This window comes from Arachis ipaensis, chromosome B6, assembly GCF_059453495.1.
Source record: "Arachis ipaensis isolate K30076 ecotype BB chromosome B6, ASM5945349v1, whole genome shotgun sequence".
NCBI classification, from domain to species: Eukaryota; Viridiplantae; Streptophyta; class Magnoliopsida; order Fabales; family Fabaceae; genus Arachis; species Arachis ipaensis.
The window spans coordinates 81,275,665-81,298,590 of NC_142441.1; the positions used below are offsets into that span (position 1 = coordinate 81,275,665).

Sequence of the window (22,926 nt, forward strand, 5' to 3'; positions counted from 1 at the left end):
CTTACTTCTGTAAACCCTAGTAGCTAGTTTATTATAAATAGAACTTTTTATTATTGTATTAGACATCCTGAGTTTTATCTTCAGATCATAGAGTCTTGGTTACCCCGGTTCCCCTCTGGGGCCGAGACCAATGAACTCCATTATCACTTATGTATTTTCAACGGTAGAGTTTCTACACTCCATAGATTAAGGTGTGGAGCTCTGCTGTTCCTCAAAGATTAATGCAAAATACTACTGTTTTTCTATTCAATTCAAATTGTTCCGCTTCTAAGATATTCATTCGCACTTCAACCTGAATGTGATGAACGTGACAATCATCATCATTCCTTATGAACGCGTGCCTGACAACCACTTCTGTTCTACCTTAGATTGAATGAGTATCTCTTAGATCTCTTAATCAGAATCTTCGTGGTGTAAGCTAGATTGATGGTGGCATTTATGAGAATCTGGAAAGTCTAAACCTTGTCTGTGGTATTCCGAGTAGGATTCAGGGATTGAATGACTGTGACGAGCTTCAAACTCGCGAGTGCTGGGCGTAGTGACAGACGCAAAAGGAGGGTGAATCCTATTCCAGCATGATCGAGAACCTCAGATGATTAGCCGTGCTGTGAGAGAGTATTTGGACCATTTTCACAAGAGGAGGAGATGTAACCATTGACAACGGTGATGCCCTTTCATAAAGCCATCCATGGAAAGGAGTAAGACTGATTGGATGAAGACAGCGGGAAAGCAGAGATTCAGAGGAACGAAAGCATCTCTACACGCTTATCTGAAATTCTCACCAATGAATTACATAAGTGTTTCTATCCCTATTTTCTGTTTAATTAGTATTATTTTCGAAAACTCCATAATCAATTATTATCCGCCTGACTGAGATTTACAAGGTGACCATAGCTTGCTTCATACCAAACATCTCCGTGGGATCGACCCTTACTCACGTAAGGTTTATTACTTGGACGACCCAGTGCACTTGCTGGTTAGTTGTATCGAAGTTGTGACAAATTATGAATTGAGATTAGAGCACCAAGTTTTTGGAGCCATTACCAGAGATCACATTTTCGTGCACCAAGTTTTTGGCGCCGTTGCCGGGGACTGTTCGAGTTTGGACAACTGAAGGTTCATCTTGTTGCTCAGATTAGGTAACTTTATTTTCGTTTTCTTTTCAAAAAGTTTTCAAAAATTTTTCAAAAAATCTTTCAAAAATTTCTCCTTTGTTTTTGGAAAAAAAAATTTTTGTGTTTTCAAAAATATATTTTTCTTCAGAATTTTTAAGAATGAATTCTAGTGTTTTATGAAGCATGCTAAAGCCTGGCTGGCTATAAAGCCATGTCTAAATTCTTTTGGACTGAGGTTTTGGCTTAAAATTGAATGAATTACACTCATATTTTTACTAAAGTTTGGCTGGCTATTAAGCCATGCCTGACCCTTTGATTGGAGCTTTAGACTAAAAAGCATAAGATTCCTGGAATTCATATTAAAAATTTTGGAATCCTTATTTTTCTTTTTCATATAATTTTCGAAAAAATCCAAAAAAAAAAAAATTAGAAAATCATAAAAATCAAAAAAATATTTTTTGTGGTTCTTGTTTGAGTCATGTGTCATGTTATAAGTTTGGTGTCAATTGCATATTCATATTGCATTTTTCAAAAAATTCATGCATTCATGGTGTTCTTCATGATCTTCAAGTTGTTCTTGGTAAGTCTTCTTGTTTGATCTTGATGTTTTCTTGTTTTGCATCTTTTCTTGTTTTTCATGTGCATTTTTGCATCCATAGAGTCTAAACATGAAAGATTTCTAAGTTTGGTGTCTTGCATGTTTTCTTTGCATTAAAAATTTTTCAAAAAAACATGTTCTTGATGTTCATCTTGACATTCAAAGTGTTCTTGGTGTTCATCTTGACATTCATAGTGTTCTTGCATTCATCACATACTTTGATCCAAAATTTTCATGCATTAAGTCTTTTTCATGTTTTTCTCTCTCATCATTAAAAATTCAAAAAAAAAATATATCTTCCCCTTTTTCTCTCTTAAAATTTCGAAAATTAGATTTGACTTTTTCGAAAATTTTTAAAATCTAGTTGTTTTCATGAGTCAAATCAAATTTTCAATTTGAAAATCTTATCTTTTTCAAAATCTTCTTCAAAAATCAAATCTTTTTCATTTTTCTTAGTTATTTTCGAAAATTATAAAAATATTTTTCAAAAATCTTTTTCTTAATTTCATATCATAATTTTCAAAAATAACAATAACAATTAATATTTTGATTAAAAAATTTCAAGTTTGTTACTTGCTTGTTAAGAAAGATTCAAACTTTGAGTTCTAGAATCATATCTTGTGATTTCTTGTGAATCAAGTCATTAATTGTGATTTTAAAAATCAAATCTTTTTCAAAACTAATTTCAATCATATCTTTTCAAAAATATCTTCTTATCTTATCTTTTTCAAAAATTTGATTTCAAAATACCTTTTCTAACTTCCTAACTTCTTATCTTTTCAAAATTTGTTTCAACTAACTAACTAACTTTTTGTTTGTTTCTTATCTTTTTCAAAACTACCTAACTAACTCTCTCTCTCTAATTTTCGAAAATATCTTCCCTCTTTTTCAAAAATTCTTTTTAAATTAACTAATTATTTTAATTTTTGATTTTTTATTTTTGAAAATTACTAACCTTTTTCAAAAACCATTTTCGAAAATCACTAACTCTTTTTCAAAAATTATTTTCAAAATTTTCCCTCTCTCATCTTATTCTAATTATTTATTCATCTACTAACATCTCCTCACCTCACATCTCTGCTCTCCTCACCCTTGTGTTTCTTTCCTTACATTACATTCTTTGTCCCCTTCCTTTCTTCCACTCCCCCAGGGACTTCTATACTGTGGTATAAAGGATCCCTATTATTATTATTATTATTTTTTCTGTGCCCTCTTCTTTGTCATATGAGCAGGAGCAAGGACAAGAATATTCTTGTTGAAGCAGATCCAGAACCTGAAAGGACTCTGAAAAGGAAACTAAGAGAAGCTAAATTACAACAATCCAGAGATAACCTTTCAGAAATTTTCGAACAGGAAGAGGAGATGGCAGCCGAAAATAATAATAATGCAAGGAGAATTCTTGGTGACTTTACTGCACCTAATTCCAATTTACATGGAAGAAGCATCTCCATTCCTACCATTAGAGCAAACAACTTTGAGCTGAAACCTCAGCTAGTTTCTCTGATGCAGCAGAACTGCAAGTTTCATGGACTTCCATCTGAAGATCCTTTTCAGTTCTTAACTGAATTCTTGCAGATCTGTGATACTGTTAAGACTAATTGAGTAAATCTTGAAGTCTACAGGCTCATGTTTTTCCCTTTTGCTATAAGAGACAGAGCTAGAGTGTGGTTGGACTCTCAACCCAAAGACAGCCTGAACTCTTGGGATAAGCTGGTCACGGCTTTCTTAGCCAAGTTCTTTCCTCCTCAAAAGCTGAGCAAGCTTAGAGTGGATGTTCAAACCTTCAGACAGAAAGAAGGTGAATCCCTCTATGAAGCTTGGGAAAGATACAAGCAGCTAACCAAAAAGTGTCCTTCTGACATGCTTTCAGAATGGACCATCTTGGATATATTCTATGATGGTTTATCTGAGCTATCAAAGATGTCATTGGATACTTCTGTAGGTGGATCCATTCACCTAAAGAAAATACCTGCAGAAGCTCAAGAACTCATTGACATGGTTGCTAATAACCAGTTCATGTACACTTCTGAGAGGAATCCTGTGAATAATGGGACACCTATGAAGAAGGAAGTTCTTGAAATTGATACTCTGAATGCCATATTGGCTCGGAACAAAATATTGACTCAGCAAGTCAATATGATTTCTCAGAGTCTGAATGGAATGCAAGCTGTATCCAACAGTACTCAAGAGGCATCTTCTGAAGAAGAAGCTTATGATCCTAAGAACCCTGCAATAGCAGAGGTGAATTACTTAGGTGAACCTTATGGAAACACCTATAATCCATCATGGAGAAATCATCCAAATCTCTCATGGAAGGATCAACAAAAGCCTCAACAAGGCTTTAATAATGGTGGAAGATACAGGTTTAACAATAGTAAACCTTTTCCATCATCCACTCAGCAACTGATAGAGAACTCTGAACAAAATACTTCTAATCTAGCAAACTTAGTCTCTGATCTATCTAAGGCCACTGTGAGTTTCATGAATGAAACAAGATCCTCCATTAGAAATTTGGAAGTACAAGTGGGCCAGCTGAGTAAAAGGATCACTGAAATTCCTCCTAGTACTCTCCCAAGCAATACAGAAGAAAATCCAAAAGGAGAGTGCAAGGCCATTGAATTAATTACCATGGCCGAACCTGTAAGGGAGGGAGAGGACGTGAATCCCAGTGAGGAAGACCTCCTGGGACGTCCAGTGATCAATAAGGAGCTTCCCTCTGAGGAACCAAAAGAATCTGAGGCTCAACTAGAGACCATAGAGATTCCATTAAACCTCCTTATGCCATTCATGAGCTCTGATGAGTATTCCTCTTCTGAAGAGAATGAGAATGTCACTGAGGAGCAAGTCACCAAGTACCTTGGTGCAATCATGAAGCTGAATGCCAAATTATTTGGCATTGAAACTTGGGAAGATGAACCTCCCTTGTTCACCAATTAACTAAGTGATCTGGATCAACTGACATTGCCTCAGAAGAAACAGGATCCTGGAAAGTTCTTAATACCTTGTACCATAGGCACCATGATCTTTAAGGCTCTGTATGACCTTGGTTCAGGAATAAACCTCATGCCCCTCTCTATAATAGAGAAACAAGGAATCTATGGGGTGCAAGCTGCTAAAATCTCTTTAGAGATGGCAGACAATTCAAGAAAACAGGCTTATGGACAAGTAGAGGACGTGTTAGTAAAGGTTGAAGGCCTTTACATCCATACTGATTTCATAGTCCTAGATACTGGGAAGGATGAGGATGAATCCATCATCCTAGGAAGACCTTTCCTAGCCACAGCAAGAGCTGTGATTGATGTGGACAGAGGAGAATTGATCCTTCAAATAAATGAGGACAACCTTGTATTTACAACTCAAGGATCTCTCTCTGCATCCATGGAGAGGAAGCTTAAAAAGCTTCTCTCAAAGTAGAGTCAAACAAAGCCCCCACAGTCAAACTCTGAGTTTGGTGTTGGGAGGCCACAACCAAACTCTAAGTTTGGTGTCAAACCCCCATATCCAAACTCTAAGATTGGTGTTGGGAGGTCTCAACAAAGCTCTGCACATCTGTGAGGCTCCATGAGAGCCCACTGTCAAGCTATTGACATTAAAGAAGCGCTTGTTGGGAGGCAACCCAATGTTTATTTATCTAACTTTCATTGTTTTTTTTAGGTTCATAATCATGTGGAGTCACAAAATAAATATAAAAATTGAAAACGGAATAAAAAACAGCAGAAGAAAAATCATACCCTGGAGGAAGACCTTACTGGCGTTTAAACGCCAGTAAGAAGCATGTTTTAGGCGTTCAACGCCAGAACAGAGCATGGTTCTGGCGCTAAACGCCAGAAATGGGCAGCATCTGGGCGTTTGAACGCCAGAAATGCACCCTGGAGAAGAGCTGGCGCTGAACGCCCAGAACAAGCATGGTTCTGGCGTTCAACGCCAGAAATGGGCAACAAATGGGCGTTCAACGCCCAGAACAAGCACCAATCTGGCGCTGAACGCCCAGAGTTGTGTGCAAAGGCATTTTACATGCCTAATTTGGTGCAAGGTTGTAAATCCTTAAGCACCTCAGGATCTGTGGACCCCACAGGATCATCTCAGGATCTGTGGACCCCACAGGATCCCCACCTACCTCCACTCACTTCTTCTCACCCCTCTTTCACACAATCCCATAAACACTCTTCCCCAAAACTCTTCACCAATCACCTCAATCTCCCTTCTGTTTTCCATTTACCACTCACATCCATACACCCCACCTACCTTAAAAATTTAAAATCTCTTTCCCACCCAATCCCACCCATATGACCGAATACACACATCCCTCCATCTCCTCCATATCTTCTTCTTCTTCATCTATTCTTTCTTCTCTTGCTCGAGGGTGAGCAAAATTCTAAGTTTGGTGTGGTAAAAGCATAAGCGTTTTGTTTTTCCATTACCATTGATGGCACCCAAGACCAGAGAATCCTCTAGAAAAGGGAAAGGGAAGACAAAAGCTTCCACCTCCGAGTCATGGGAGATGGAAAGGTTCATCTCCAAAGCTCATCAAGACCACTTCTATGATGTTGTGGCCAAGAAGAAGGTGATTCCCGAGGTCCCTTTCAAACTCAAGAAAAATGAGTATCCGGAGATCCGACATGAAATCCAAAGAAGAGGTTGGGAAGTTCTAACAAACCCCATCCAACAAGTCGGCATTCTAATGGTTCAAGAGTTCTATGCCAATGCATGGATCACTAGGAACCATGATCAAAGTAAGAACCCGAATCCAAAGAATTATGTTACAATGGTTCGGGGGAAATACTTAGATTTTAGTCCGGAGAATGTGAGGCTGGCGTTTAACTTGCCTATGATGCAAGGAGATGAGCGCCCCTATACCAGAAGGGTCAACTTTAATCAAAGGTTGGACCAAGTCCTCATGGACATATGTGTGGAAGGAGCTCAATGGAAGATTGACTCCAAAGGCAAGCCAGTTCAACTAAGAAGACTGGACCTCAAGCCTGTGGCTAGAGGATGGTTGGAGTTCATCCAACGCTCCATCATCCCCACTAGCAACCGATCTGAAGTTACTGTGGATCGGGCCATCATGATCCATAGCATCATGATTGGAGAGGAAGTAGAAGTTCATGAAGTCATCTCCCTTGAACTCTACAAAATAGCTGAAAAGCCCTCCCCTGGGGCAAGGCTAGCTTTTCCTCATCTTATTTGCCATCTATGTTACTCAGCTGGAGCTTTCATAGAAGGAGACATTCACATTGAGGAAGAGAAGCCCATCACTAAGAAAAAGATGGAGCAAGCAAGAAAGCCCATTCATGGAGCTCAAGAGGCGCAGGAAGCTCATCACCATGAGATCCCGGAGATGCCTCAAATGCATTTTCCTCCACAAAACTATTGGGAGCAAATCAACACCTCCCTAGGAGAATTAAGTTCCAACATGGGACAACTAAGGATGGAACATCAAGAGCACTCCATCATCCTTCATGAAATTAGAGAAGATCAAAAAGCAATGAGGGAGGAGCAACAAAGACAAGGAAGAGACATAGAAGAGCTCAAGGACATCATTGGTTCCTCAAGAAGAAAACACCACCATCACTAAGGTAGACTCATTCCTTGTTCTCACTTTCTGTTTTTTTCGTTTTCTCTATGTTAAGTGCTTATCTATGTTTGTGTCTTCATTACATGATCATTAGTAATTAGTAACTTTGTCTTAAAGTTATGAATGTCCTATGAATCCATCACCTCTCTTAAATGAAAACTGTTTTAATTCAAAAGAACAAGAAGTACATGAGTTTCGAATTTATCCTTGAGCTTAGTTTAATTATACTGATGTGGTAACAATGCTTCTTGTTTTCTGAATGAATGCTTGAACAGTGCATATGTCTTTTGAAGTTGTTGTTTAAGAATGTTAAATATGTTGGCTCTTGAAAGAATGATGACTAGGAGACATGTTATTTGATAATCTGAAAAATGATAAAAATGATTCTTGAAGCAAGAAAAAGCAGCAAAGAACAAAGCTTGCAGAAAAAAAATAGAAAGAAAAAGAAAAAGCAAGCAGAAAAAGCCAAAGCTCTTAAAACCAAAAGGCAAGAGCAAAAAGCCAATAACCCTTAAAACCAAAAGGCAAGGGTAAATAAAAAGGATCCCAAGGCTTTGAGCATTAGTGGATAGGAGGGCCTAAAGGAATAAAATCCTGGCCTGAGCGGCTAAACCAAGCTGTCCCTAATCATGTGCTTGTGGCGTGAAGGTGTCAAGTGAAAACTTGAGACTGAGCGGTTAAAGTCAAGGTCCAAAGCAAAAGAAGAGTGTGCTTAAGAACCCTGGAAACCTCTAATTGGAGACTTTAGCAAAGCTAAGTCACAATCTGAAAAGGTTCACCCAATTATGTGTCTGTGGCATTTATGTATCCGGTGGTAATACTGGAAAACAAAGTGCTTAGGGCCACGGCCAAGACTCATAAAGTAGCTGTGTTCAAGAATCAACATACTGAACTAGGAGAATCAATAACACTATCTGAACACTGAGTTCCTATAGATGCCAATCATTCTGAACTTCAATGGATAAAGTGAGATGCCAAAACTATTCAAGAGGCAAAAAGCTACAAGTCCTGCTCATCTGATTAGAGCTATGTTTCATTGATAGTTTGGAATTTATAGTATATTCTCTTCTTTTTATCCTATTTGATTTTCAGTTGCTTGGGGACAAGCAACAATTTAAGTTTGGTGTTGTGATGAGCGGATAATTTATACGCTTTTTGGCATTGTTTTTAGTATGTTTTTAGTAGAATCTAGTTACTTTTAGGGATGTTTTCATTAGTTTTTATGTTAAATTCACATTTCTGGACTTTACTATGAGTTTGTGTGTTTTTCTATGATTTTAGGTATTTTCTGGCTGAAATTGAGGGACTTGAGCAAAAATCAGATTCAGAGGTTGAAGAAGGACTGCTGATGCTGTTGGATTCTGACCTCCCTGCACTTAAAGTGGATTTTCTGGGGCTACAGAACTCAAAATGGCGCGCTTCCAATTGCGTTGGAAAGTAAACATCCAGGGCTTTCCAGCAATGTATAATAGTCCATACTTTGGCCGATTTTAGAGGACGTAAAAGGGTGTTGAACGCCAGTTCTACGCTGCTGTCTGGAGTTAAACGCCAGAAACAAGTCACAAACCAGAGTTGAACGCTAGAAATACGTTACAACCTTGTGTTCAACTCCAGAAAGAGCCTCTGCACGTGTAACATTCAAGCTCAGCCCAAGCACACAGCAAGTGGACCCTGGAAGTGGATTTATGCATCAATTACTTACTTCTGTAAACCCTAGTAGCTAGTTTATTATAAATAGAACTTTTTATTATTGTATTAGACATCCTGAGTTTTATCTTCGGATCATAGAGTCTTGGTTACCCCGGTTCCCCTCTGGGGCCGAGACCACTTAACTCCATTATAACTTATGTATTTTCAACGGTAGAGTTTCTACACTCCATAGATTAAGGTGTGGAGCTCTGCTGTTCCTCAAAGATTAATGCAAAATACTACTGTTTTTCTATTCAATTCAACTTGTTCCGCTTCTAAGATATTCATTCGCACTTCAACCTGAATGTGATGAACGTGACAATCATCATCATTCCTTATGAACGCGTGCCTAACAACCACTTCCGTTCTACCTTAGATTGAATGAGTATCTCTTAGATCTCTTAATCAGAATCTTCGTGGTGTAACCTAGATTGATGGCGGCATTTATAAGAATCCGGAAAGTCTAAACCTTGTCTGTGGTATTCCGAGTAGGATTCAGGGATTGAATGACTGTGACGAGCTTCATACTCGCGAGTGCTGGGCGTAGTGACAGACGCAAAAGGAGGGTGAATCCTATTCCAGCATGATCGAGAACCTCAGATGATTAGCTATGCTGTGACAGAGCATTTGGACCATTTTCACAAGAGGAGGGGATGTAACCATTGACAACGGTGATGCCCTTGCATAAAGCTAGCCATGGAAAGGAGTAAGACTGATTGGATGAAGACAGCGGAAAAGCAGAGATTAAGAGGAATGAATGCATCTCTACACGCTTATCTGAAATTCTCACCAATGAATTACATAAGTGTTTCTATCCCTATTTTCTGTTTAATTAGTATTATTTTCGGAAACTCCATAATCAATTATTATCCGCCTGACTGAGATTTACAAGGTGACCATAGCTTGCTTCATACCAACAATCTCCGTGGGATCGACCCTTACTCACGTAAGGTTTATTACTTGGACGACCCAGTGCACTTGCTGGTTAGTTGTATCGAAGTTGTGACAAATTATGAATTGAGATTAGAGCACCAAGTTTTTGGTGCTTTTACCAGAGATCACAATTTCGTGCACCACTTATCTTTTCTATCTTTTTCAAAACTTATTCATCTTTTTTAAAGATCAATTTCGAAAATCCCTCCCCCCTATATATATTTGTGGCTATGCCCCCTCTACCTCACTCACCACCTCTCCTTTGAATTCTATTCTTCTCTTCTCTACTACTTCACCTTGTCTTCTTCTTCCTTTCTTACCTTTTGCTCGAGGACGAGAAGATCTTCTATGTTTGGTATGGAAGTGCCCTGTTTATTCATCAAAAATTCGAATCCCATGGCTCTATGAAGTGGCAAGCCCACTCCCAAGAACAAGAAAGAAGACAATCCAATAGTTGTTTTCAAACCTGTTCGATTATACTCCAAGTAACATGAAGAACATTATAATAAGATAATGAGTAAGAGGCCAGTAATCCCTGAGGTAGGATTCAAATTAGGAGAAGAAGAATACTTAGAGATTCAAGAGCAAATTTGAAAGAGAGGCTGGAGATTCTAGCTAATCCCAAGATCACTGTTGAATACAACATGATCCATGAATTCTATGCAAATCTGTGGATGACAGATAAGCAAAAGAAAGATGGAACAGCATTCCATACTTTTTGCACCATGGTCAGGGGGAAGATTATCTATTTTCATCTGGATAGGGTGAGAGAGATCTTTGAATTACCCTTACAAAGGGATGACCCCGAATCCTACAACAGGAGGGTGTAGCCAAACCTAAGCTGGATCAGGTTCTAGAGAACATATGCCTGCCTGGAACTCAATGGATTGAGAATGCAAAAGACAAGCCAAACCAGCTAAAAAGGGCAAACCTCAAAGCCAATTGCTAGAGGATGGCTAGACTTCATTTGGTGTTCTATATTCCCCACAAGAAACCGCTCTGAAGTCACTATTCTAAGAGCTATGATGATTCACTGCATCATGATGGGGAATGAGATAGAAGTCCACCAAATAATTCCCCGTGAGATATACAAGTTGGCAAATAGGATGTCCACTAATGCCATGCTGGCATATCCAAACCTTATCATTTGCCTATGCCGAGAGGCTAAGGTCCTGATCCATCTGGACAATTTTATTCCAGTGGACAGCCCAATCACCAAGCAAGTAATGGAGAATTCCAAGATACAAGAGGATCATCCCAAAAGGAAGGCACCTGAGCCTCCCCAAGAGATCCCTTCAATTGAGTATTGGGACCAGCTGAAGGTATCTGTGATGCACATGCAAACCACCTTAGATCAACTCAGAGGGAGCTAAAAGAACAAACTAGCATGATTTGCAAATTGATCAAAGAGTAAGAGAAGCAGGGTGATAAACCCCAATTTTGTGGTTTATCTTGTGCTTATTTTGGGAGATTTTATCATCTTTTCTCACATTTATTCAATGAAATAGCATGGTTTTGTAATTCTCCCTTAAATTGTGCTTAAGTGTAAAAACATGATTTTTAGGCCCTTAAATTGGTGATTTTAATTCACTTTATATCCATTCGATGCCTTGATGTGTTTGTTGAGTGATTTCAGGTTCATAAGGCAAGTATTGGATGGGAGAAGTGAAGAGAAAAGCATGCAAAGTGGAGAAATCATGAAGAAATGAGCTTTTCGAGAATTGAAGGCCACGCGCACGCATCATGCACGCGTACGCGTGCATTAGAGATTTTCAAGCCACGCGCACGAGTCACTCACACGTATGCGTGAGTAGATGTTTTTGCCAGTGACGCGCACGCGTCACCCACGCGTATGCGTGATCCTTGGCATGTGACCCACTTAAAGTGAAATCGCTGGGGGCAATTTCTGAGCTGCCCAGGCCCAAATCCAACTCGTTTTTGAGAATATTTCATGTAGAATTCAAGCTTGAGCAAAGGGGGAGCACTTAGTTAGTCATGATGAGCCTTTAGTTAGTTTTCTAGAGAGAGAAGTTCCCTCTTCTCTCTAAAACTAGGTTAGGATTAGGTTAATTTCTCTTAGATATAGATTTGATTACTTGATTTCATATTGTTTCCTTTACAATTCCTTGTTCTAATACTTTAATTCCTCTTGGTTCTTATGTTAATTTTACTTTTATGTCTTTTTTTATGTTTATGAATGCTCATGTTGGATTTGAATTTGGTTTACATCTAATGAAATTTGACGTTTGATGTTTTTTTATTGTTAATTTGAGTTGTTAATATTGATTTCTTGTTCTTGTTGGTTATGGTTGTTATTAATTCTTGCAATTTATGATGTTTACTTTTATTGCACTCTAGATGTTTGATGAAATGTTTTCTCTAGTTTTTGAGTAGTTTTCTTTACTCTTGGCCTAGGCTAAGTGAATTGAGTGACCTTGAGTCATTGGATCGCGTTGAATTGGTGATTTGAGAACCCTTAGTGGTCAATTTGATAACCATTGACTCTAGCCTACTACTAAGCTAATTGGTAGTTAGGTTAGGACTTATGGATTGATGTTGATTGATAAACCCCGATTTCGTGGTTTATTTTGTGCTTATTTTGGGGGATTTATCCACTTTTTCCCACATTTATTCAATGAAATAGCATGGTTTTGTAATTCTCCCTTAAATTATGCTTAAATGTAAAAACATGCTTTTTAGGCCTTAAATTGGTCATTTTAACCCACCTTAATTCCATTCGATGCCTTGATGTGTTTGTTAAGTAATTTCAGGTTCATTAGGCAATTATCGGATGGAAGAAATGAGGAGAAAATCATGCAAAGAGGAGAATGCATGAAGAAACAAAGATTTGGAAGGAACCAATGGACGCGCACGTGTACAAGGCGTGCACGCGCAAAAGTGGTCTCTCACAAGGACGCGCACGCGTACATGCCGCTTCCGCGCGGATGGGGATTTGCCAATCAACGCGCACGCGCACATGGCGCGCACGCGCCAACACTCGTACTTGGCCCACTTAGTGGCAAAACGCTGGGGGCGATTTTTGAGCTGCCCAAGCCCAAATCCAACTTGTTTCTGAGTGTATTTCATGCAGAATTGAAGTCCAAGCAAAAGGGGGAGCAATTGTTTGTAGCCTTAGCATCATGTAGTTTAGTTTCTAGAGAGAGAAGCTCCATCTTCTCTCTAGAATTAGGTTAGGTCAATCTCTTCTAGATCTAGGTTTAACTACATGTTCTCATCTCATTTCTTTTATGATCTATTACTTCTACTCCTTGATTCTCATGATTTGTAGTGTTAATTATACTTTTATGCTCTCTTTTACATTCATGCACTTATGTTGGATTTGTTTACATTTAATGCAATTTTAATGTTGATGTCCCTTTAATTGATGTTGATTTGAGTTGTTAATTTACTTTTCTTGCAATTAATAGTGGTAGATTTTAGTATCCTTGCAAGTTATGATGTCAATTTTTATTGCACTCTAAGTGTTTAATGAAATGTTTTCTTCAGTTCTTGAGTAGTTTTGTCAACTCTTGGTCTAGGCCAAGGGACTTAAGTGATCTTGAGTTTTGGATACCATGGAATTGGTAATTTGAGAACCCTGTGTGATCAATTTGAAGCCCATTGACGCTATCCACTACTAAACCAATTGGTGGGGAGGTTAGGACTTATGGGTGGATGTGATTAGGCCTATTTGACATACTTCCAGTCTAGGAGTAAATGTTACGTACTTAAGGCTTCGAGAAGTAGACTTAATGGGTTGGCCTCTCATAATTGTCGATAATTGGTATTAACTAGGATTGTGATCTTAAGTACCCAATTCTTAGCCAAGAGTTCTTTAATTTGCTTTCTTTACTTACTCGCTCAATTTACTTATTTCCTTGCCATCTCATAAACAAAACCCCCTTCTTTCCCCTCTATAGCCAATACACATGCACTCCGTTGGTTCCTAGGGAGACGACACGGAGTCCGAAATACTCCGGTAAATTTTCATTGGGGGTTGAGCTTGTGACAACCCAAAATTTTTGATTGGGAGAATTGTTTGTTGGTGTAGAACTATACTTGCAACGAGATTTCAATTGTGAAATTCTATACCGACACGACAATCCTTCTTCTATCAAATTGGCACCGTTGCCGGGGAGCCCAATGGTGCTATGTTATTGGCTATTGTACATATTGTGAATAGCTTTATTTTTTTGTTTGCTTGTTGATTTTTGCTAGTTTTAGGATTTAGTCTTCTTCATTTCTTATTGCTCTTTGTTTTTTTTTACTTTCCACATCACTATGAATTCTCACTTTGGCTATGAGTGTAGCTCAAACTATGTTGTAGGAGATGCAGGCTTCAACGAGGATGTACATCAAGGAATTGGAGATCAAAGGTGGGAGGAGCCTCAAACACTTGATCAACCTCCATGGCAACAACCTCCACCAATGCACTATGAAGAAGAGCCGTTCTATGATGCATATCAATCTACTAGCTATGGTGAATTTCCTTGTGACTTCCAAGAACCACCACCATATGCCTATGAGACATATCCTCAACATAGCCACATGTCATACTCACAAGCCTCATACCATCATTCGCCTCCATATGACCGTAACTTATACACACCATATCAACCACCATTAGAATTACATGTAGAACAACCCCTATCCCAACACCAATACTCTCAAGAACCACAAATTCCACATACACCACCTCAAGATCTTCACCAACATGAACCACCTTCCGATTATAAAAATTCTTCCCTAACTGATGAATTTTATCTTCCAACCCCATCTCCTGATGAAGCCTTCATGTTAGAACTGAGAGACCTTGAATCTCGTATTTTAAGGCGACAAGAGGAAGATGAAACCAAGTTCAAGGAGTTAAGAGTAAGGGTGGCCGGCATAGTAGAAGCCGTGGGTCACCTAACATCTCACCTAAGCTCATGCGCCATAAGTACTTCCATTGTTGGATGTGGAGAAGCAACCCCAGAGCTTAGCAAGGATATGAACATGGAACTCCATGGCGAGGAAGAAGAATTGAATCAAGAACCACAACAAGAAGAGAAGATAGAGATTAGCGAACAAAAGGAAGTGGTGGATGGATGTTTAGGATATGTTGAGTACATAAAGGAATCCCAAGTTGAGGAAACTTCCTCCAAGGAATGTGGAGGGAATATCAAAGAAGAGAGCAATGTCACAGGAGTAAACAATGAGTTAAAGGAAATTGATAAAGAAGTGGATTCCATCTCTAATGATTTTTTGCCCACTTCGATCAACTCCCTTAACAATCCTGTTGAACCCTCCCCTAGTACATTGGAAAGCAAGGTTGAAGAGGGCTTGCAACCTCCAAAGCCTGATGCAAGTGAAGAACTGGAAGAAGTGCTCCAAGCAACAAACTTTCCTACCTATGATGATTCCGAATCAACATATGATCCCTTTGAGTTTGAAGAATCCTTCCCCAATTTGCTTAGACTTGATGATGAGGTAGACTTCACTAGACCTCCTATCTACGATGAGAGCGATGGGGAAGAAATAGAAGAAATTGGTGAAGAAGAAGGTGAACCTAAGGAGACTTGGCATGAGGGGGAACTTGAAGAACCTCACCAAGTGGTGGAAACCTCTAGAAAGGGATGGACGGGAGTAGAGCATGCTATATCACGATCTTTGGGAATTCCTCTACCTAGTTCATCATCCGATCCTCCATTTGAGTAGGTAAAACTTCTAACTCGCAGCTGTGTTATCCCACTTGAATATGGTTTGCATGAAACGGATGGCCAACTCAGGGTGCTTTGTGGAATCAAGCGAAAAAGGAGGATGTTTAGTGGTTGGCGTTCTAAATCTAGGCTCATTATGGTGGGAAGTTCGGAATTAGAGAGCATAGATTGGTGTAATGCTGAACTAAATGGGTCTAGGAGAGTAGTGTGGTGCTTCCATGAGAATTCTATTTTCTCGTCACCCGGACAAAGTCAAGATAATCAACTAGAAGATGTGTGCGAGGACAAGATATGGGATCCTCGATTATCCTATGATAATCTTTCTCGGGAGCTCACGTCTTGGAAAGAACCTCACCAAAGCTTAATGAAGAAGGTTGGAACTTCTGACAACCGATTGAAGGACAAGCACTTGTGGAGGTTCAAGGATGGGTACAAGCATAAGCCACCTTGACAAGGAGCCTCCCAATGTCCAACTTAAGGACTTAAACTAAAAGTGCTTGGTGGGAGACACCCCACCATGGTAAACTCTTTCCATTCTCCTGTAGATATAATGAATGAATGAATTGGGTTCCATTGTATATAGTTTCTTTACCTCTTGGTATATTTTCCTTTGTTTACTAAGGTGTTTATGCATTCTATGCTTTAATAAGGGATGAATTTATTTTTGAATTGAGTTTTTGCTTGAATTGCAAGTTTTCTCAAGTTGTTTGAAAATGCCTCTATGTCTCCAAATGTGCTTAATCTTACACCTTAGCTAGAGTTTTAGAAAAGGATGGAAAGTTATGAGGTCTTTTGACGCTCATAATAAAAAAAAAAAGAGAGAGAAAAAGTAAGCCACGCGCAAGCGCAAAGTGCGCGCGCGCGTCGGCTGCGCATTTTAGTTTCCTGGGCCAAAAACCAGAGAGTTGCGCCACTTTTGGGCCAACTCTGTGCCTCAACCCATGCGGACGCACGCTGTACGCATCCGCGTCACTCCCTGTTTCGCTGTTCACGCGTTGGCGTACTTCACACCTCCGCGCCCCTCCAATAAGCTCAGCCATCCACGCGAACGCGCATAGTGCGCGCGCGCGTCGATGCGTCTTAGCATCATCCAAGCCAAAGGACCCGAGAGTTGTGCCAACTCTGGGCCCCTTTTGTGCCTGCAGCCCAGCACATCCACACCGACGCGCACCTTGCGCGTCCGCGCCCATTCCGATTCCTTCATCTACACGCAAGCGCGCATTGCGCTTTCGCGCCGTTCTTCCATTTCTTCCACCCACGCAAACGCGCACCGTACGCGTGTGCGTGGATTCGAATTTTCACTTAGCCCAGAGACATAAAGCCCTAGTGCATTCGGGCATCATACACTTGCCACCCCCAACGTTCCATTTTCCTTCTCCCACCATTCAACCCCCCCTCCATCTTCAAACTTCTCCCAGCAACCACCTCACCTCCGGCGAGCACTCCAATCCCGTCGCCACTGCCAATCACCATCACCGCGCCGTCTTCTCCCTCTTCTCTCACTTTTCTTTCCTTTCTCTTTCACTGCCCCTCTGCTCTCTGTTTCTCGCTGCCTCTGCGCTATTTGCTGCAGCTATCATCGTCGCCGCTGCAAGCTTAGCAGTGCAACCCAACCGCCGCGCTGCTCTGCCCAGTCCTATCTCTCATCACCCCACTTCACCTTCCTCTCATTTTCCTTGTTCAGTCTCTGTCCCCCCCAGGTTCCATACCCTCCCCTGTTCTACTTCGTTTTGCTATTTACTGTAATTGCATTAGTGTAATTAGGATTAGCTTAAATAGGTTACATTAGTTAGTTTAGTTTGAATTAGGTGGTTAGCGAATCTGGGCTGAGTAGTGGATTTAGGCATTGTTTGAATTTCTGTTGCTATATGAAATTGCTCTGTTTTGCTGCATTGCCCTGTGTTCATGTACTCTTATAATGCTGCTTATTTGTGATGGATTGGTGAAGGAAATGTTGATTGAAGCAACTGCTTCTGCCCTCTGTGCTGTTTGAATTGTTTTGTTGCTGAACTATTGACTGGCTGCTACCTCCATATGAACTCACATATGGTTTTGTGTTCTTAATTGTTGTTGAATTCATATGGAATCTGCTTTGTCTGTCTCAATTTGGGGATTAGCCAATATGCTGCTGAATTGCTGCCGAATTTTTCTCAACCATAATCTTAAAATTAACCTTGTTGCTTGGGTGTAACAAATTCTAGTTGATGATTTCTGTTCAATTAGAATTCTGTTGCTTAAATGGTTTTGGAAAATCCTTAGGGACAAGTTTTGGTCTTGCTTAAACTCCTTGCTTGTGATGCATGATGGTTTGCGTCTAGGCATTGAATGGTTTGAATGAATTTTCCAATTGACCATTACTTGTGATTTCCTTAAAATTTTGTGCCTGTTTTGCAATAGACACATAAGTTTGAATGTTCTCATCTATGTGACCAAATAGTTCATTATGTTCATACATAATCTCATTAAGTCACATAGACCATGAGGTTTCCAATTCACATTTGAACTTGTGACTTGTATGCATTGCTAAAGTTGGTGTTAAATATGCTTGATTTACTTGTTTCTCAAGATTCTGATTTCACCAACATTACTAGTGATCCCTACATTGATTGATGGTTTGTTTCATATTAGCTGTTTTCTAGCTATATCATATTTCATCATCAATGACTTGTTGCAACTCATGATTGTGAATGTGCTTACAGCATTGGTTTGTGCATTCCTTTCAGATTGAGATGGTTATTACCATATCACTGATTTTCAAACTGATTTCTAACTCTAACTCATTTAACCAACTGACTCCTTTTGGTTTTCAACCTAACTCTTTTTGTCATTCTTTTGGATATGGTACTTTCTGAACTCAATTAACGAAGGATGTGCAAAACATGGTTTTAATTCTTGGTTAGAAGTCTGGTTTGAATTTTATATTCTGTTGCTTACATTCCAAGAAATCCTCTTTCCTTATTCACTTCATGAATATGCTTTGCTTTGAGTGCTTTGTATCTACTTGGCTATAAGTTTATATTATATTATCTATGTTTTCAGGATGTCAGATAAAGGAAAGGCTATAGCCACTACTTCCAAAAAGAGGAAGCGCTCTAAGACCTCTACACCCTCACCATATGCTAACTATGCTAAGAATCCGCTAAATGATGAGGAAAAAGAAAATCAGTTACTTCCATCCACTGATCCAACCAAGTTTCCAAACCTCTACTGCGAACTACGCCTTTCTCGTTATGCAAAGACAAAGCTGAACATTGAGAAGAAGCTGAATCTTCCCAATGATGTAAGGCGTGCCATAAACGCCCGTATTTCTGAGTTGGGATTGGATTTCGTCGATAGGGACTTGGGACGGATTAACATCTCGTGGGTCAAGGAATTTTACTGTAACTTCTTCCGACAAGGCTTGGATTCATTACACTTGAGGGGTAGAGAAATTATGATCACTAAGGATGCCTTAAAGGATGCACTGCTCTGCAGAGTTGGTACTCCTGAGACTTGTGCCTACCAGCAGGCAGAGGTAGCTCTCCTCTCCATGACTTTTGACTATGAGGTGCTTAGGCGCGTGATTGCTACACCAGATGCTTCCTGGGTGATGGATTCGAGCAACACAAAGCCCAAGGGCATGCTATTTGCATATCTGACTAGGGAGGCTAGGACTTGGCAGCAGATATTTGCCCACTATGTCTTCCCTACCACTCACTTCTCAGAGATTCCGATGGATATGCTAGTTTTGATTGGGTGTGTCATGGAGGGGAAGGAGGTGTATTTTCCCCGACTGATTAGGCATAGCATGTGGAGAGCTCATATTCGCGGCTTGCTACCGTTTCCGACACTGGTTACTAGCTTAGCTGAGCTAGCTGATGTCCCGTGGGAGGACGAGGACATGACACCACCACCTCCAGATGATGATGACAAGGAAGTTACTATTCCATGGGGTGTATGGGTGCATGAGAAGCCCCCGACTAGCTGCCGTTCTCGAGCTAGAGCGGTAGTCGAGGCAGCTAGACCTTCATCCTCCACCGCAGCTAGACCCTCTTCGTCCACACCAGCACCTGCACCACCATCAGCACCTGAGCCGACCTATCTGTTAGTGCAGCACCTTCTTCGCTTCATGGAGCGCTTCGAGCGTCGTGTTATGCGACGCCTCGACCGCTTAGACCAGGCGGCTGCATTACAGGTTATCGAGCTCCCTCCACTTCCAGAGTCTTCCGCCTCTGATGAGCAGGATCAGGAGGAAGAGCATGGTGCGGAGCCGACACAGCAGGAGGCACCACCAGTGACGCAGACCACTACTGAGGTCCAGCAGCCTCCTGAGGTCCAGCATGTCATTCTGGAGCCACAGCCGGTGCCACCTCCAGTCCCACAGCCCGAGCCTGAGCATGAGCCACAACCTGGTGCGATTGTTGACCCCCATCCCAAGCTTCATTAGTAGCATCGAGGACGATGCTCAATCCTAAAGTGTGGGGAGGTCACCGTTCATGACCGGTGTTTGCACTTTATGTGGTGAACTTTCATACTTTTATTTCTATTCGCTGCTACTCTATTTTGTTTTATTTCGCACTTTACGTTTTAGATCATTTTGGGATTGCTGTACATATTTATGCTTTTGTAGATACTCTTATTTTGGTTGTTGCACACTTTTAGTATATATATATATATATATATATATATATATATATATATATATATATATATATATTGCATCTCAGTTGTTGATTGTGATTAAAAAATTAATAGATTGCTGAAAATCTAGTTAACCCTTCTTATAGACGAAACATGTTTTGATTGAAAAAGGGGTAAACTAGGAGAATTTTTCTAAATCACAATTTTACATTAGAATAAGCTCAATCAATATGATAGAAATTTCCAAGAAAATCTTTTTTTGGACACCACCCCAATTGGTTAAAATTTTTTTTAGAACTTGCTTGAAGTATATACTTTGTGGATCATGTTTTAGGCTAAGAACACAAGCATGTGAGATTTGAGCCTAATTGTGTGGTTACACATACATAACCACTTATTTTCATTCTTGTGTGCATTATTCTCTTCCTATGATTGTAATCCTTGATTTGTTTGATTCTTTATGTCCATTATTTCTGTATACATGCATTTATATGATTGAGGCCATTGTTCAAATAGCTCACTTACCCAAATAGCCTACCCTTTCATCTTCCATTGTTAGCCAATGTTGAGCCTATGCTTAACCCACTTATTCTTAATTATAGCACACTACAAGCCTAAGTGAAAAACAATAAATGGCCCTTGTTTGGATCTTTGATTAGCTTAGGCTAGTGAGAGTGTTCATTATTTGATTTTAGGAGAGTTGGGAACATTGGGTAGAGATAAAAGTGTGTTTATATTTTTATTGAAAAATTTTGGGAATTAGGTATATACTCATGTATTAATCAAATGTAAAACCATATGCATTGGTACTTGTATATATACTTTATGAAAAAAAAAATTTTTTGAAATGAGAAAAATAAAAAGAAAAAAAAATATTTATAGAAAAAGAAAGAAAAAGAATTGGAATAAAAAGGGCACAAAATGCCCCAAGGTTCAAGGTTCAATAATAATCAATGCATATGTGTGGTGTTTAAAATAGAATGCATGAGTGTGTTAAAAGTGAAGAATGGGTAGTTAGGTTTGTTTAGAATTGTATAGGTTGTCATAGGTTAGGTGGAAAGTTTATGTTAATCAAAGATTCAAATTTCTAGCTCACTTGACCATATGCATCCTACCTTGACCCTAGCCCCATTACAACCTATGGGAAAGCCCTCATGATATTTGTTGATTGTTAGATGAAAAATAAATCTTAGAAAGCATGATTAGAGGAGAATTGAGTGAATCAACCCCATACACTTGAGTTCTTAGAGCGGATACATATCCGGTGAGGGTTCGATCGCTCAATTACATGTTTCCACCCTTAATAATCTCCCCTTGCAAGTTTGTGAACTCTTTCAATGATTCAATCTAATTGTGGTTTGCTTGATTGCTAACACCTTAGCCCTTGTGCTTACACGTGTACTCTTGGAAATTGACTTGTTTTGACTGAGCCATTGCATTCATGTAAATAACTTGCATATAAATAGATTGCATTTAGTTAGTAGCTTGCATTGAATAAATGTGATACCCTTTGCTTCTTTCTTGATTTTAGCATGAGGACATGGTTAGTTTAAGTGTGGGGAGATTTGATAAACCCCGATTTCATGGTTTATTTTGTGCTTATTTTGGGGGATTTATCAACCTTTTCCCACATTTATTCAATGAAATAGCATGGTTTTGTAATTCTCCCTTAAATTATGCTTAAATGTAAAAACATGCTTTTTAGGCCATAAATTGGTGATTTTAACCCACCTTAATTCCATTCGATGCCTTGATGTGTTTGTTAAGTAATTTCAGGTTCATTAGGCAATTATCGGATGGAAGAAATGAGGAGAAAAGCATGCAAAGAGGAGAATGCATGAAGAAACAAAGATTTGGAAGGAACCAATGGACGCGCACGCGTACAAGGCGCGCACGCGCAAAAGTGGTCTCTCACAAGGACGCGCACGCGTACATGCCGCTTACGCGCGGATGGGGATTTGCCAATCAACGCGCACGCGCACATGGCGCGTACGCGCCAACACTCGTACTTGGCCCACTTAATGGCAAAATGCTGGGGGCGATTTTCTGAGCTGCCCAAGCCCAAATCCAACTTGTTTCTGAGTGTATTTCATGCAGAATTGAAGTCCAAGCAAAAGGGGGAGCAATTGTTTGTAGCCTTAGCATCATGTAGTTTAGTTTCTAGAGAGAGAAGCTCCCTCTTCTCTCTAGAATTAGGTTAGGTCAATCTCTTCTAGATCTAGGTTTAAATACATGTTCTCATCTCATTTCTTTTATGATCTCTTACTTCTACTCCTTGATTCTCATGATTTGTAGTGTTAATTATACTTTTATGCTCTCTTTTACATTCATGCACTTATGTTGGATTTGTTTACATTTAATGCAATTTTAATGTTGATGTCCCTTTAATTGATGTTGATTTGAGTTGTTAATTTACTTTTCTTGCAATTAATAGTGGTAGATTTTAGTATCCTTGCAAGTTATGATGTCAATTTTTATTGCACTCTAGGTGTTTGATGAAATGTTTTCTTCAGTTCTTGAGTAGTTTTGTCAACTCTTGGTCTAGGCCAAGGGACTTAAGTGATCTTGAGTTTTGGATACCATGGAATTGGTAATTTGAGAACCCTGTGTGATCAATTTGAAGCCCATTGATGCTATCCACTACTAAACCAATTGGTGGGGAGGTTAGGACTTATGGGTGGATGTGATTAGGCCTAT

General features: G+C 39.6%; 1 non-coding gene across 1 annotated transcript; it reads right to left on the bottom strand.

The window, feature by feature from the left end:
• Nucleotides 1-3,471: 3,471 nt before the first annotated feature.
• Nucleotides 3,472-3,579, bottom strand: LOC148561506 (small nucleolar RNA R71). The gene has a single exon (XR_015887933.1). It is a non-coding gene; the product is annotated as a small nucleolar RNA R71 (small nucleolar RNA).
• Nucleotides 3,580-22,926: the final 19,347 nt, after the last annotated feature.